Source organism: Borostomias antarcticus, assembly GCF_949987555.1.
Source record: "Borostomias antarcticus genome assembly, chromosome: 1".
In the NCBI taxonomy this organism is placed as follows: domain Eukaryota; kingdom Metazoa; phylum Chordata; class Actinopteri; order Stomiiformes; family Stomiidae; genus Borostomias; species Borostomias antarcticus.
The window spans coordinates 4,471,285-4,484,647 of NC_140234.1; positions in this window are offsets into that span (position 1 = coordinate 4,471,285).

Below are 13,363 nucleotides of genomic sequence, written 5' to 3' on the forward strand. Positions count from 1 at the left end.
TGGACAGAATGGGGTCTCGCCGGGTCCCCTCCCATATCTGCGTTACCTGTAGTGGTGTGCCATTCATGTGCTCCATGAGCATTACCACCTCTTCTTCCCGTGGTGTGGCAGCGGACGTGATCGGCAGGGGGAGCCTGCTCAGTGCATCCGCGTTCCCGTGTTTTGAGCCCTCCTTATACTCCAAGGTGTACTCATAAGCTGCCAAAATCAGTGCCCATCTTTGCGTTCTGGCTGCGGCGAGGTGTGGGATGCCTTTACTCTCCCAGGAGGTCCAGCAGCGGTTTGTGGTCTGTCACAATGGTGCAGTGTTTCCCAAACAGATACTGGTGGAATTTCTTAAAGGAGTAGTAAAGGGAAAAATCATGTTTAGCCCTGTTTTAAGGTTACTTATGATCATATACAATGGTTCAGATCAAAATTTGACAAAACTAGCACTTTTGAGAAAGTGTGATAATTGCTCTACCACCGTTTTGGTCATACAATGGATGTGGGTGAGCACTGTGGAAAATCATTCAAAAAATATGTTAAACTCTTGTATATGATCATAAGTAACCTTAAAACAGGGCTAAACATGATTTTCCCCCTTACTACTCCTTTAAAGTTACCCAATGTAGTTTTTGACCATTAGTATGCGCTCTAGAGCAAATTTGAGGTGGTCCCCGAAAATCGCATACTACATCATTGCGTCAATACGTGGAGCACATAATAGTGACGTTTCACACATCTTTGTTTTCAAAACATTAGCTAAATATAATTTTTCGAAGAAATTACAAGGTAGGAAAGACATTCAAGTGATTCATCATGTTTATTAGACTACAAGGAAGTAGTACAGTAGGACCCCACTTAAACGAACCCAACGGGACCGAAGGTTGTTCGTATCTCTGAAATGTCCGGATGACTAAAACGTATGTTAAAATGCACCAAATTCACATAATAGTGACGTTTCACACATCTTTGTTGTTTTCAAAACATTAGCTAAATATAATTTTTCGAAGAAATTACAAGGTAGGAAAGACATTCAAGTGATTCATGATGTTTATTAGACTACAAGGAAGTAGTACAGTAGGACCCCACTTAAACGAACCCAACGGGACCGAAGGTCGTTCGTATCTCTGAAATGTCCGGATGACTAAAACGTATGTTAAAATGCACCAAATTCAATAAGTGGTATACTTGTTTCATATAGACTCATAATACACCGATAAATACCCTTAATTACTTGTGAAAATGCATCAAAATTGTAATCAAATAGCCAACTAAACTCATATAGCCTAGCCTATAATAAAATAAACGAATTTCCACTTGAGTGCGTGCAAATCAAATACAGTACTTCGTACGACTCGTTTGCGTTTTGTGCTCGACATTTTCCCGCTTTAGAGTAACCAAGAAATGAAACGTGACAATAGGCTACAGCCTACAGGCAACATGTAGGTCTACATACAGTTCAGTTTTTATTCACAGTAGGATACAGTGTGTTTTGATTACAATAAAAGACGGCCCCCAATGTCTCCTTGTTCTGATGTATTCCAAATTAATCTCTCCAACACAGGATTTGAGCGACATCAAAAGCTGTTTATTCCAGAAGGGTTAACATACAAAAGACGATGGCATAAAGTCTAATGTAAACTTGACCTCTCTGTATGCTGTCTGAACTCAAATTAAAGCATTGGTCTCGTTGCAACGTTCTTATGGTTCGGGTGTCCCCCCCCCTCGTCTCTTCTCCGATAAGACTGTCTTTCTCGTCTCTTCTGTGGCCTTGTTTGGTCAAGATAAGCTACGCCGCCTCGGCGCTAACCACAACAATTGCTGTTTAGCACTTAATTTACCAGCCCTAACACCGTGTCCTAACTGCTTGCGACGCGAGCAACAGAACGCGACATCGCATACTTGCTGTCCTAACTGAAACTGTTAAATTTCCTGTTCTGTTACGTCATTTGTCTATATTCCCAACTGAAGACAGACGCCTGTCAACGCGAGCGACAGGAGGAAAATAGGAACAGGGCGAGCGTCAAAAGGGCAGTTAAAACGTTGCGCCACTTCGCGCTGCGTCGCTCGCGTCCAGTTAGGACATAACAATAGAAGACTAAGCAATGGAACGCATTTTGTCGCTGACGCTCGCGTCGCGTGTAGTTAGGACACGGTGTAAGAATGTCATCTTTATCTCATAAGTCTATGGAAGAGGGACACCGTTTTCTTACAGAACACACCAGCTACAGCCATACTCAGAGGTCGATCATAATAATTTAGAAAAAGCTAACATGATCAGATTAAATCAATATTTCTTAGAAAATCTGCCAGATTCAACACTTATCTGCTACGGAATGAATTCCTTTTTCCTTGATCCTGTATCCCAGGTACACCACCTCTGGTGCCATGAAGACATTTCTCTCTCCTATGCCTGGGGCTGATGACACCCCATAGGGTAGCCTGGTGTACTGGTATAAACCGCGGTGGGTGTTAATTGTTGTGAACTTCTTAGATTCTTCATCCCGTGGGAGTTGCTAGTATGCCTGAGACATGTCTAGTTTGGTGAATTTCTGTCCCCCCCCAGTACTGCCAACAAGTCCTCAGTTTTTGGAATGGGGTAGTTATCTATCTTAGACACTGGATTCACGGTAACTTTATAGTCCCCACATATTCTAGTTGTTTTGTCTGGTTTAAGTATAGGAACTATGGGAGCGGCCCACTCGGAAACTCACAGGCTCTATGATGCCTTCCTTCTCTAATCTAACCAACTCTGTCTCAACTTTGCCCTTGAGGGCATATGGCAGAGGCCTGGCTTTGAAATACCTTGGCTTGGCCTCGGGGTCAACAGAGATCTTTGCTGTAGCTCCCACTAAACTGCCCAGCTCACCTTAAACACCTCTCCGTGTTGTGAGAGTAGCTCACTCAACTCCTGCTTTTGACCTGTATGTAGTCTGAAAATGGCCCTCCAGTCTAGCCTAATGGCCTCTAGCCAATTTATCCCCAAGAGATTTGGCCCCTCCCCTCTTACCACTATCAATGGCAACTGTCTGGTCTGCCCCTTGTAACTGACTTGTGTGTACATCTTGCCTAGCACCCCTACACTTTCTCTGGTGTACATATACAGCTTTGTTCTTGTATGGTGGAGTTTCCCCCCTCCCATCTTCCTGTATGTTTTCTCATTCACTATAGTCAGGCTTGCCCCAGTGTCTACTTCAAACTCAATGTTGCATCCATTCACTGCCATCTGCTCTCTGTATGGCTCTACTCTTTTTTCATCATCGATATTGTTCATCATGTGGGCATACTCCTCTTCCTCTTCTTCCAGTCTGTGGCGCGCTATGGCTTCTTCCATACGGACTTGTGGTCACGATTGAATAGATAGCTGGTTGGCTTGGTTCCACGATTGAAAATCTTCAATCAGTATCCCTGCACACCGCACTGATCACTATACATATACACACTGTACATACAAACTTTAAAGTTACTATTTAAATACATTGTAAATATTACACTTACTTATTCATTCAATTGGACCATAACATTTCTGTGATCTTTTGGGATGTTTGCTTTGGCATTGTAAATGTATGTTTCCCATGCCAATAAAGCCCTTTGAATTGAAGTAAAATATAGAAGACATACAGATAGTATATAATATATAATAATAATAATATAATATCCATTCATACTTGGATGGATGGATGAATAGATGGATAGGGATTTGTGTTAGTGAAAATGTGCTTCACTGAGACGGGAAGCACAGGGTGTAATCTTACCAGTCTCAATATGCTCTCCTGTGAAATGTATCGCAATCCCAATATTTGTACATGTTTGGCATGGCTTGGACTTTAGCATTCCCCTGGCACTTGTTTTCACTGCTCCCACGGAGGACTATGTGCAAGTCATGCCAGATGCCTACAAATAGATGGACTCCACTTTGCGTGTGTAAACTGTAGAATAATTAGGCATTACAATCAGGTGAAGAAATATGAACACATGCTCATTTCTCAGATTTCCAGAATCTATTTGGCTGCGCTCACGCTATATTGATAGAAGTAGGCCTAGGCTATATTGATAGAAGTAGGCCTAGGCTATATTGTTAGAAGTAGGCCTAGGCTATATTGTTAGAAGTAGGCCTAGGCTATATTGATAGAAGTAGGCATAATCTATATTGTTAGAAGTAGGCCTAGGCTATATTGATAGAAGAAGCCTAGGCTATATTGATAGAAGTAGGCCTAGACTATATTGATAGAAGTAGGCCTAATCTATATTGTTAGAAGTAGGCTGGGACTGACTGCCCCCCTGATCATAAAGTCAAACTGCGCATATGAACATCATGTCACTAGAGAGACAGAAACAGCAGGATCCAGAGATGGTAAGGGACTGTGATAGAACTAACAGAAGGAAGTTAATAGAGAAACGACTAGAAATGAATCCAGAGGCCTATAAACAATGAGATGCAAATAAAAAGGCTATGTTAAGGGAAAGACTTCATGAACAATTAAACAAGACAACAATAGGCAGGCTTTTCAGATATCGTGTCAGGGATGGACCCATCTTTGCATGTGTAAACTGTAGAATAATTAGGCATTACAATCAGGTGAAAAAATATGAACACATGCTCATTTCTCATATTTCCAGAATCTATTCTGCTGCTCTCACTCAAAATAAACCATCTCTCCAGTCTTGAAAGTCTCCCTCCCTCCCTTCCTCCCTCCATACAGTCAGTCCCTACATCTCACCCACTTTTTCTCCCTCCCTCTCTTCCTTCATCTTTCCTTCCTCCCGTCTCTCCCTCCCTCACCTGTTTGTTCTTATGAAACCACCCCCTCTCTCCCCCAGGTATGTGAACTGTGCCCGTACTGAGGAAGAGCCGAACCTGGTAGGGTTTCAGTACTGTGGAGGGATCCTGTTTCGCGGCTGCTGGCTGTCGGGGTGGAGCTGCTGGTCTGGTACGGACAGGAGTACAGATACAAGAGCATCTCCAACTACGTCTGGGAAGAAAAGGGCACCGCTAGAGGTATCTGTCCTCAACTCTTCTTCCCTCTGTCTTCTCCATCTCTCTCTCATCCACCTCTTTCCTTAAAGCTGAAAGAACAAGAGGTCTGCTGGTCATAATAATAACCGCTGTCCAAGTAGCTCTCCTTTACCGTCCTTCCTCTCCTCTGTCTTTTTCCCATGGTGCCAGACAGCAGGCAAGACATGGGCATACAGCGTGAAATTCAGGACACTCATGCATGCAACGATACAGAGGGCACTATGTCATGAACTGCAATGGTGCCTGTGCAAATCGCTTTTGTGAGGCACGCAAATTGCCAATATTAGACAGGCACACTTGCTCAGAACAAAATGGAATGCTGTTAGTTGCCATGGAACATGGTAGCTTGACTTATCTTCAGGAGTGCTAGCTTACTCTAGCTATCTAAGGTAGCTAGGTCATAATAATAACCGCTGTCCAAGTAGCTCTCCTTTACCGTCCTTCCTCTCCTCTGTCTTTTTCCCATGGTGCCAGACAGCAGGCAAGACATGGGCATACAGCGTGAAATTCAGGACACTCATGCATGCAACGATACAGAGGGCACTATGTCATGAACTGCAATGGTGCCTGTGCAAATCGCTTTTGTGAGGCACGCAAATTGCCAATATTAGGCAGGCACACTTGCTCAGAACAAAATGGAATGCTGTTAGTTGCCATGGAACATGGTAGCTTGACTTATCTTCAGGAGTGCTAGCTTACTCTAGCTATCTAAGGTAGCTATTGCCGTGGGCTTCAATGTATTCATGCTTGTTTTCTCTCCTTTCTCCTCTTTTCTTTTTCTCACTCCTCTCTCTCCGCTGTCGCTCTCCTTCACTCGAGCTCAGCCAGAGGAACCTCTAACATATCTTTCTCTCTCCTGTCCTCAATCTGAAGTTGTGGTGTCGTCGTGTTTCGCCCCCCACTAGTTACATACGTATAAACACTCTATACAGTATTTGCACTTGTAATACAGGTGTGAGAATCCCTTTTAATGTTTGTCTCTTTCTCTTTCACTCTCACAGGAGTTATGTCAGACTTGTCACAGACTCAGGTGTTCTCCTGCTCTGTGTGCCCATTCACCTACACCTCCCAGATCTACCTCAACAAGCACCTCAAGAGGAGCCATGACAACCTCTACGTCTCTCTCTTTCGTCTCTCGAGCAGACAGATCAGACCAGAGATTCTCTCCTCCTCCTCTCAATCACTCCCTATCACCACCTCCAACACCCCCCTCACCCCAGCTCCCGCCCAGAGACAGAGAGACACAGACAAGCCAACACCGGACCACTGTGAACAGTGTGGGAAGAACTTCACTACGTCAGAAAATTTAAAGACACACCAGCGTGTTCATACAGGAGAGAAGCCATACCACTGTGACCAGTGTGGAAAGAACTTCACTACATCAGAAAATTTAAAGACACACCAGCGTGTTCATACAGGAGAGAAGCCATACCACTGTGACCAGTGTGGGAAGAACTTCACTACGTCAGGAGAGTTAAAGACACACCAGCGTGTTCATACAGGAGAGAAGCCATACCACTGTGACCAGTGTGGAAAGAACTTCACTACGGCAGGAGAGTTAAAGAAACACCAGCGTGTTCATACAGGAGAGAAGCCATATCACTGTGACCAGTGTGGAAAGAACTTCACTACGTCAGAACATTTAAAGACACATCAGCGTGTTCATACAGGAGAGAAGCCATACCACTGTGACCAGTGTGGAAAGAACTTCACTACGTCAGGAGATTTAAAGACACATCAGCGTGTTCATACAGGAGAGAAGCCATACCACTGTGACCAGTGTGGAAAGAACTTTACTGCGTCAGGAGATTTAAAGAAACACCAGCGTGTTCATACAGGAGAGAAGCCATACCACTGTGACCAGTGTGGAAAGAACTTTACTGCGTCAGGAGATTTAAAGAAACACCAGCGTGTTCATACAGGAGAGAAGCCATACCACTGTGACCAGTGTGGAAAGAACTTCACTAGGTCAGGACATTTAAAGACACACCAGCGTGTTCATACAGGAGAGAAGCCATACCACTGTGACCAGTGTGGGAAGAACTTCACTGACTCAGGAAAGTTAAATATACACCAGCGTGTTCATACGGGAGAAAAGCCATACCACTGTGACCAGTGTGGAAAGAACTTCACTACGTCAGGACATTTAAAGACACACCAGCGTGTTCATACAGGAGAGAAGCCATACCACTGTGACCAGTGTGGAAAGAACTTCACTACGTCAGGATATTTAAAGACACACCAGCGTGTTCATACAGGAGAGAAGCCATACCACTGTGACCAGTGTGGGAAGAACTTCACTGACTCAGGAAAGTTAAATATACACCAGCGTGTTCATACGGGAGAAAAGCCATACCACTGTGACCAGTGTGGGAACAACTTCACTAGGTCAGGAGAGTTAAAGATACACCAGCGTGTTCATACAGGAGAGAAGCCATACCACTGTGACCAGTGTGGGAACAACTTCACTAGGTCAGGAGAGTTAAAGATACACCAGCGTGTTCATACAGGAGAGAAGCCATACCACTGTGACCAGTGTGGAAAGAACTTCACTACGTCAGAACATTTAAAGACACACCAGCGTGTTCATACAGGAGAGAAGCCATACCACTGTGACCAGTGTGGAAAGAACTTCACTACGTCAGGAGATTTAAAGAAACACCAGCGTGTTCATACAGGAGAGAAGCCATACCACTGTGACCAGTGTGGAAAGAACTTCACTAGGTCAGAACATTTAAAGACACACCAGCGTGTTCATACAGGAGAGAAGCCATACCACTGTGACCAGTGTGGAAAGAACTTCACTACGTCAGGAGAGTTAAAGATACACCAGCGTGTTCATACAGGAGAGAAGCCATACCACTGTGACCAGTGTGGAAAGAACTTCACTACGTCAGGAGAGTTAAAGACACATCAGCGTGTTCATACAGGAGAGAAGCCATACCACTGTGACCAGTGTGGAAAGAACTTCACTACGTCAGGAGATTTAAAGACACATCAGCGTGTTCATACAGGAGAGAAGCCATACCACTGTGACCAGGGTGGAAAGAACTTCACTACGTCAGGAGATTTAAAGAAACACCAGCGTGTTCATACAGGAGAGAAGCCATACCACTGTGACCAGTGTGGAAAGAACTTCACTACGTCAGGAGATTTAAAGAAACACCAGCGTGTTCATACAGGAGAGAAGCCATAGCCTTAGGCCTGGATTACACTACTGCGTTTTTCTGAGTTTTCGCCTGCCTTTGCGCCTAGCAATTACAATACCCAGACCAAAATGAGGCTCGAACCCGGAGGCAGATCGATACGTCCGGGGCTACGTTTTGGTGCTTGAAATCCGGCGATGCGTTCTAGTGTAATAGGCGGATCTGGAGATTTTTGGAAAAAAACTATAGGAATAGGGCTACACTGTAACTCTGTATTCACTTCTTATAACAATCAAACGGATGATTCATGAGTTTGAGCTACATAGTATCTTACTGTATACTATAGTTAATCAGACAAGCAGATAATATCGTAGGAGGAATTTAACTGTATTCCATGTTTGCAGGTTCCACCCAAAAAGAAGACATTTCAAATCAACCTACACAAGAGTAGACACCTCAATTATCTTGTTAAAAGAAAAGTAACTAGCAAAAAGTTTTCTTGTTAAACCTTTTTATTGAGCTATCGCTATATAAAATATATATTGAGATGTGCCGCTACACGTGTGGGTAGACTCCCCAGCTCAGTCTTTTGTGTTCCCGACAAACGGCAACTTGATCACACCTGTCTGAACTTCCCAGCACTCCTGCCCTTTTCTTTTTCAATAATATCTCTATTCAATACTCAAATTCAGCCCAAATGTTCCAATGTATTGTTCACAATCATTGTGTACAATCAGTTTGTTTTAAGTCCTTCATCCATTCCCTCACGATATAGCTCCCATATTATTACGTAATATGTTTTTACGAATATGCCAACTATCTGTCCCGCATGGTGTCGTTCTAAAACATCACCATCTAGATGAATAAGCCTACTATTTTAAACCGCACCAGAGATATGAGCAAACATGATTTAGGTTACCTATTAGGCCAGTAAAAGGAGATGTTTGCTTTTGCAAAAGAACCCCTCATATGTTGTACAGTTTAATCTGGAATAATATTCTGAAGTCATGTGTAATCATTCTACAAGCAATTGGTTTATTCGGGTGAACCAATGAGTGCGTTTACATGCACTCAATAAACCTTGCTTAAACGGAATATTGACAATGGCCATGTAAACATCAATAAACCGTTTGAATAAACGGAATATGGGCATATTCCGAATATAAAAAAAACGAATAAGTCCCCTGGTTTATTCCTTTTCCAAACCGAATATTGAGTCATGTATACGCTCATCAGTTTATTCCCACCAAAAGGAACATGAATTTGTGCTCTGCGCATGTTTTAGATTACTGAACTAACGTTAACCATTCTCAAAATGCAATACAAAACAAATCTATAGTATATTTCATAGGTAGGCCTACAGTTTATTTTATTCTGCAAAATCAATTCTGTTATGTCTAAACAAACTAGTTTTGTACTGACTATTCTATTTGTTGCTGCTGTTTTGATTGTATTTCTGCTTGTTATGTTCTCTCCTGTTCTGTGATTGTATTTATGTATTTCCCACCAATCCTAGCTGCGAATCTTCATCCAAAGGGCCCGGGGGGCTCTGGTGTGAACGAGTGGCATATGAAAGAGAGCCACAGCACCGGCGTTTAACATTTCCTCTCGTTTTATCCTTTCAGTAAGGAAGTGAATGAGGAGGAGTGTGAAGTGGTGTTGCTGGATGAGAGCAAGCACTATAGCGCACCACAAACATATTGCTATCGTTTCCATTCTTTGCTGTCTGGGGAGATGGGCTAAACAGGAAGAAGAAACACGCCGAAAAACTTTCATTGCGATGACGTTCTCCGTGCGTCGCTGGTTTAAATTCGGAATATACCGAATGATTACAATTACCATACAGGAATATTCCTTTTTGCTTGCGCATGTAAACTCCTTATTCCTAATGTTTCAATAACCGAATATGGACAATAAACCAAATATTGAGTGCATGTAAATGTAGTCAGTGATAAAAATCTAAATAGGAATTGGATATGGAGTTTGGATTACTGGAGAAAATGAAAAGAGGAACATGAGGAAGATCCTTGGTGAACTGAATAATACGGCAGGCCTTATCCTATAGGCCTATGGAATGCTGTTCAGGACGTTGGGTGAATGAATGGATTTAATTTAGTCCTCTGGGTAAAAGTCAATTGCTTTCAAAACATGAAAGAATAAAACCAAAAAGTACTGCAACACGAAGTAGATGAAATGGTGATTGCATAGGGAACTGTTTAAATTAATTCCAATACACCTGGTTGAGTTCATGGTTTACAACCATTCATCTCTTACAATATACATGAATAAATTATCAGATGAACAGTAGTAATGGTAGGCTATAATATTGTTATCACAGCAGTGCAGAATGCAATTAGAGATTGGAATAAGTAGAGTATCTTTTTGGATTTGAGATTATTTTAAAAGCAGGGGATGCGCTCCACACATGGAATACAAACTGGGATGGAAATGTATTTGTTGGTGACTGTTGGCGTTGGTTGGATGGTATTTTAAACTCGTAACTTTTCAGAATGTTTTTTTTAATTTTTTCATTAGCCTTTTTAATAAACATTGTATAACCTGAGAGAGGTACTGTAGAGTGTGTTCATTTGTGTTCCTGCCTCAGTATCCAACCCTGGACTGACCCCCCCTCAGTATCCAACCCTGGACTGACCCCCCCCCCCCCCCAATATCCAACCCTGAACTGACCCCTCCTCACTATCCAACCCTGGACTGACCCCACCTCAGTATCCAACCCTGGACTGACCCCTCCTCAGTATCCAACCCTGGACTGACCCCCCCTCAGTATCCAAACCTGGACTGACCCCACCTCAGTGTCTCTGCATGCCTCTTCCATTGATCCCAGGGAGAGTCATGCAGGTGTCTGGTTTGTGTTCATAGACCTTTGTTGACTTTCGTTGTCTTTTATTATTGTCCTTATTAAGCTCTGCGTTGTGTTTTGATTACAATAAAAGACGGCCCCAGATCTCACACAATACCACACAGTCCAGTGTCCCTTCTTTAGGTGTATTCCAAATGAATCTCTCCAACACAGGATTTGAGCGACATCAAAAGCTGTTTATTACAGAAGGTTTAACATACAAAAGACGATGGCATATAGTCTAATGTACAGCTGACCTGTTTGTATGCTGTCTGGACTCAAATCAAATCATCTGAGCTCGAGCACGGTTCTTATGTGGTTTGAGTGCCCCCACCCCCCCCTCGTCTCTTCTCCGATAAGACTGTCTTGCTGGTCTCTTCTGTGGCCTTGTTTTGTCAAGTCAACCTACGCCGCCTTGGCGCTAACCACAACAATTGCTGTTTGGCACAGAGTGTACCAGCCATGGAATGTCATCTTTATCTCATAAGTCTATGGAAGAGAGTCACCATTTCTTACAGAAAGCTCCAGCTACAGCCATACTCAGAGGTCAATCAATATAATTAGGAACAGCTAACAGGATCAGATTACACCAATATTTCTCTGAAAATATTCAACACCTTCCAACACCAAAGTGTAAATAATTCCTCAATGGGACTGAGGAATGGGGAGTAAGGGGGTAACGGTGTATCCACCTGTGAAGTTATGTATGGTGGTTGGTGAACCAGTCCCAGACCAGAGCAGCCCGGTGGAAACTAACATTATCCCACATGACAACAAACCTGGGCTGCTCTGCTCCATCCTGTACAACTGCATTATATAGAGCACCAGATATGTCATTGTGAGTGGAGTGCACTTCTAAAGCATAGAGCGCTTTACAATATCTTTCTCATTCACTCACCAATGGTGGCCAGCTGGTGTTAGCCTGCTCTTTGGGATAAATTAGTGTCTTACTTAAGAACACGTCAACGAAGCAGAGGAGATAGCTGGAATTGAACTGGAGGCTCCCAGACGGCTACTCTACCTCCTGAGCTGCTGCCGCCCCCTCAGAACGTGATCATGTGTGCAGTACTGGATGGACCTAGGGTGGCACGGTGATGGAGAACTCCTTGCAGATGTAGGAACCTCTTGAAAATGTTTTCAGCCCTCAAAGGCCATATCTAGGTTTTTGCAGGTTGATAATCAATCTAGTAATTATATTCCGTAAACTAAGGCATGTTTAAATGATTTTATTGTGAGCTCACAAGGTATGTCTGATCTCCAGAGCAGGGATATCAGAGTACAAATGTGTGGTCAGATAACAATGAGTCTCATACTTCAGCCAAAATGACCTCATCTTAAGACCGCCTCCTCCTTATCTCTCTGGGCTAGTGGAAAGGGCTCTCCCCCTCCCCCAACTTAACATTCTTGAAGCTCACAGACCTGCTTCCACACACCACAAAACACTGATTCTTCTTCCAGGAACAGAAGGTGATATTTCCCCCACGCTGCCCAGGGACATTCACAACAGCTCTTTGTCCTGTAACATCTGGGCCCCGACGCCTGGTTTTAGATAGATTGAATCCATCCATCAATGAAAATGAACTCATGACGCAGTGCAGCTGCGCCAAATACCACCAATAGGCCGTTCACACCTCTCATATTGAAATGAATGGAATGCACAAGAACAAGAGCCCTGGATCAGGTCCAAATCCAGCCAGCTTGCTAATAACACCAGTTAACATTAGCTAGCCAACACCAGATATAAATCTAACCAGGTAGATATGAATAGGCTACAGCAGGATCTTGACTAGTCGTAAAATTAGAAGACCTTAAACGCAAATGAAAACGCAAGTGCTCATTTTACCATACTTTGGAAAATAAGTACCCTAACACACCCTATAGAACATGTAATCTATGGGCTGCAGCTATTGAGTCTGAGATAAATAATAATAGGCACAAATCCTTATTAAATCAATTTTAATTCATTGCTTTTATCTCTAGCAAGATTGATTATGCTCTCCTAAAGCTATAATCAAAGTTTTGATGACTGAGGCCCAATTTAGGGACCAAATAAGATTGAGTCCACCCAAGAAAAACAAATAATTCCCTTTATTTGACAAACCAATCATAGTCTACATACCAGTGATTATACCAATATGAGGTCATTTTAAGATCACTCAAACATTCAGTTCCGAGTCCGGGTCCAGATCCAGGGCTACAGCCAACAGCAGGGGGAGGCGGACTGGACTGGGAAGGTGTTTGCATAGTCCTTGAACTCTGCTCCCTTCTTTTCTCCTCCAGATTAATCACTTCCATCCAATAGTAGAGGACAGGAAATAAAAATGCCTGTAGAATTTCAGGAAGTAGTAGAGCTTG